This window comes from Delphinapterus leucas, chromosome 16 (assembly GCF_059928025.1).
Source record: "Delphinapterus leucas isolate spDelLeu-1000000601 "Yukka" chromosome 16, BTC_Dleu_Yukka2, whole genome shotgun sequence".
In the NCBI taxonomy this organism is placed as follows: Eukaryota; Metazoa; Chordata; class Mammalia; order Artiodactyla; family Monodontidae; genus Delphinapterus; species Delphinapterus leucas.
In genome coordinates, this window is record NC_143144.1 from 44,176,683 (window position 1) to 44,181,516 (window position 4,834).

A 4,834-nucleotide genomic window follows, 5' to 3' on the forward strand; every position below is an offset into this window, starting at 1 on the left:
GCTTAACACCCTTGGGAGGACCTGTCTCTAACATTCAGCCACTACCTATCGACTAGTCTCAAGGAACATCTCTCCTAGAACAACATACATGGTTTGGAGTAAGTGAAAATATCAGAAGCTAGAAGGGGCTGCAGTTGCTGACCTTGCCATAGTAATAAGACAATTGAAAGGATGTTCCAGTAAGAATCTCGTTAATAGGCCAGGTTCTACAGAGCAACGTTTTGCAGTCAATAATTTACCTCCAGGAAATTAATTAACAGCTGTCCTGATATTTAGATGTTTCATAAAATACTCAGGAGAATTTCAGGAAGTCACAATTAAGGAAAATGTGTTTTTCTTCAAGGGTATATTCTATCCTTGTTACCAAAGGCCTAAATTCAATATTTAACACCCTACTTTCAGAGTTGATTTGTATTAAAAAAGGAAATGTAGAAAGCTCTATTTCTCAAAAAAACAAATTTGATTGTACACAACTACTGCTCTCTGCACGCACTTAGGACAACATATACATTGTCTTGTCATTCAGGCAGATTTATGAGATCCACTTCTCCTTTATTCATACAAAAAGACTGGCTAAGAGAATAGGTTTGAAATTCAATAAATCTGAGTCAAATCCTTAGTTGGCTACTTGTTAGTTGAGTGATTTCAGGCCATTTACTTAGCTATTTTGGGCCTCATTTGCAGATGGGAATTCCATTTCCATGTATAGATGGGAGTAATGAGAGTACTAATCTCATAGAGTTGTAAGAATTAAATAAAACAGTAAGTTTTAAATAAATGTTAGTTATCATTATTATTAATAGTTTGGGTCAGTACCCATTATTGTTTTGGAGGTAAAATTCAAAATCAGGTAGTCTGGTTTGATAGCTTGGTCTCATAACCACTGCATTATTCTCTATATAAGACATGAGGAACGTTTGGAGAAGGAGAATGGCCAAGATGAAAGAGGAAGATGCTTTTGCTCACTGAAGTATCAAAGATCATCTTAGAGACAGAAACATTTAGCTTCGTAAAATTTCTATTAAAACACTAAAAATTTGGAAGTCGCAGGGGGAAAATGGTGGACGGGAAGGCTGGAGAGGAGAAGCCTGAGAAGCTGCAGCAGACTGGAGCCGCTGGAGGACCTGAAGAAGGAGCAGAAAAACCTGTGAAAACTAAGACTGTTTCTTCCAGTAATGGAGGGGGAAATTCCAGTCACAGCGCTGAGAAGCGATCAGCTGAAGAAGCTGCAGACCTCCCAACAAAGCCTCCAAAGATCTCCAAGTTTGGATTTGCCACAGGTAGTCAGACAACAAAGAAAGCCTCAGCCATATCCATCAAACTTGTCTCAAGTAAGCCTAAAGAAACCGTTCCAACTCTTGCTCCAAAAACCCTTTCAGCAGTAGCAGCTTTTAAGGAAGATGAGGATAGTGAACCAGAGTAAATGCCTCCAGAAGCAAAGATGAGGATGAAGACTACTGGAAGGAATACACCAACATCAGCAGGACCAAATTCCTTCAATAAAGGAAAACATGGGTTTTCTGATAACCAGAAGCTATGGAAGTGAAATATAAAATCTCATCTTGGAAATGTTCATGACCAAGACAATTAAATGATGTGTTTTGAAACTGGGGTGTGGGGTGGGTGTAAAGTTAAAAGGAACAGCTTCCTCTTTTTTAAAGAATGGTATAAGACTATTTTTGAAGCCACCGTTTTTTCTTTTCTTTTCTTTTTTTTAAAGATTGAGTGGTACACTAATAAATGAGAATTTGAAATTAGAGGTAATTTATGTTTTATATACAGATTTAAAGACATTTATTAATTTTGTAGTTACTCATGTGATTACTTTCCAAAGCTTACAGATAATAAAAAAATCAGAAATGAATGGTACATTTCTAAGAATTGCATATTTTACTACATGCAACTGTTAACACATTAAGAGGGAAGCAAAAAGTTGTCTATTTAAACTGTAGGCAATTACTCTCTAGCTTAACTCCCTTATTAACCTAAACTGTCTGGCTCCCAGGAACAGCTTTATAGAGAAGGGAGTATTGTATTGGGAGAAAAATGTTACTGGACTATTAACTGAGAAAGTAAATTAGATAAAATTAAAATACAGCTTTTTTTTCCCCCTAATGGGCATTTTTTGTTTCAAATCATCATAAGCTAGTTATTGCATTGCTATCAGTGGATACAGATGCTTAGCTCTTTAAAAACAACATTTAAAATTTTTATGTAAACTGTTGAGTATTTAAAATAGCCCACTTCACTTGAGAGGGTCTTGGCTACCTTCATTACTCTTCAAAGAACAACCATTTGCTGCCAAAGTAAACCAATATTTTGAAGGTGCTTCTCTTGATTTTTGTTACTAGCTAGTTCCTGTAAGCATTTCCACCAGATCTTGAGGCAAATCATAAGGAAGCTGTTTTTTTTAAAATAACAAACCACCACCAAAAATTTAAATGGACATGATAGTTAAATATTTGGCTGTTCTTATTTTTTAAAGGGTATAAACACACACACACACACACACACACACAAAGGCAACACTGTATGAGGATGGAAAATAAGAAAGATGCACTTTCTGTAACTTTATAAAAGTATTTATGTTACTAACCTGTGAAATCCAATTTGATTTGCACTTATTATAGGAATTCTTATTTAGCACAGTAATATGGTTTAACTGTATACATATTAACCAGTGAACTCTCAAAAGCACATTTTAGATACTGAAAATAAAAGGAAAGAAAATGCATCTTTAAACATATTTTATGGAATCTTTGACCACATATAGTTTGTTAATCTATGTGTTGTAGGATGGTGTTTATTTTGTATTTTTGTCTTGTATATGAATTCTTTTTTAACGTGACAGTTAAACACATCTTTAAGAGCATAGTCACACATAAAAGAAACATATAGTATAATGATTTCCCTGAAAACTCCTACAATGTTAGGTTTGGGGGCAGCTTCAGACTGATTGGTGGTACCTACTCGCTGAACTCTTTTAATAGGTAGTAATTCCAGAGAAGCAGCCTGTATATATTCCTAATACTTTGTTCACTTGCATTTGAGTTTGGAGTAAGCCCCAAGTAAAACAATGGAAATGCATATAGAACTATTAGTTCTTACTTACATGGTTTAATTATATCAAGATACATGAATTTAACTTGCTTTAACATAGGCAAACTTTCCATTTTTGTTTATTTTAGGGTTTCTGTTGAAAAAACTTCCCTCTTCTACATTTTCTTTTCTTGACTCAAATGAAATATTAACTTAAGGTGAAGATAGGAGAAACGACTGAGATGAATGTCTTTACTAAAATACCAATAAATTTGTCAAATTCTAAATAAAATAAAATAAAACAAACATTAAAAATATGCTTAAAAGTTTACTTGTAAAGAATGTGAGTCAGCCTTCAGATAGACTGGCCGGCCCAGTTGAATATATTATAGTTTAAAGAAAAAAATTCAAAAGTTTTTAAAGTCACCAATTAATCTGTTTATAATAGAAAACAGTGACAGCCATATGAGAATCACATTCACAAAGGTCATATCAAATCTGTCTAGACATCAGCAAAGCCAGAATCAGGGCTTGTTTTTGTGGAAGTCCAGGTATATGGGACATAGTTAAGGTTCTGTTACTTTAGAACCAAAAATAGAGCCACCCTGTATTTGTTGTTTTTTTTGACATTGTAATTGCTATTTTTTTTCTTTTTCAGTACGCGGGCCTCTCACTGTTGTGGCCTCTCCCATTGCGGAACACAGGCTCCGTACGCGCAGGCTCAGCAGCCATGGCTCATGGGCCTAGCCGCTCCACTGCATGTGGGATCTTCCCGGACCGGGGCATGAATCCGTGTCCCCTGCATCGGCAGGCGGACTCTCAACCGCTGCGCCACCAGGGAAGCCCTGTAATTGCTATTTTTTTTTTATTACTCTCTTGCTATTTGTTTTATATCAAGATGAAAATACATTTTTCTTCTATTTCTTTTTAAATTATTAAAAATAAAATAATAAATAAAATAATAAAAATGAAATAATAAATAAATATTTATTTATGTATTACTGGTAGATGTCATACTTTGTGATATTCAAAGCAGGCCAAATTATTAGGTTTTTCTTTTTCTACAGTAGATTCTATAGTGCCTTGGAATTAGAAAGTATGTGAAAGCAAGGCGATTTAGTGTGGTTTTAAATTTAATTTTTAAATTCTCAGCACCCTGTATGTCATATAGCTCTGCAGTAGTTTTGTAATTATTTACACAATTGCTCATTATTTTAAAAAACAACTTATATGGTTTGTAAATATTCAGCATTTCTATTCTGTATTCATGGTATTTGTGCTCATGCCAAATCATCTTATTTTAATATATACATTTAGTTATTTCTGATTTGATTGTTTATTCCAAGAGCACATTAAAAAGATTATTGATTTGGAGTGATGGACTTCAGTGACTCTCACCTTTCACTTCTCATTGTTTACAGTTGGGACTGTAAATCATCTATAATTTCTTACATTAGTCTGTACTTCACCAGAAGAAGTTGTCTTAGGAAGAAGTCTCTGATTTTGGATTCACCCTGGTGAGCATGGTTTGTTCATAGTTATATGTCAATTCTAAATCAGGGTAAACCACAGCACAAAACTGAAATTGCTGCTTACAGCTAAGAGAGTTGCAATAATTACTGCTGGTTGTCTTTGGTGCCCAAAGCTATAATTATTAAGAGAAAATGATGTGGTTTTATTAGAGGTAACATTTTATAACACTAATATTCTTGTTTCAGGGCAGTAAATAAAATGTCTTTAAGCCTATTTGTGAGTAGAAGCTTCAAACCAAATTAATGACACACTATACATGGGC

General features: G+C 34.4%; 1 pseudogene; it reads left to right on the top strand.

Annotated features, from left to right (window-relative positions):
* The first annotated feature begins 536 nt into the window (after window positions 1–536).
* LOC149747268 (PEST proteolytic signal-containing nuclear protein pseudogene) lies at window positions 537–4,441 on the top strand (annotated as a pseudogene).
* The last annotated feature ends 393 nt before the right edge of the window (window positions 4,442–4,834 follow it).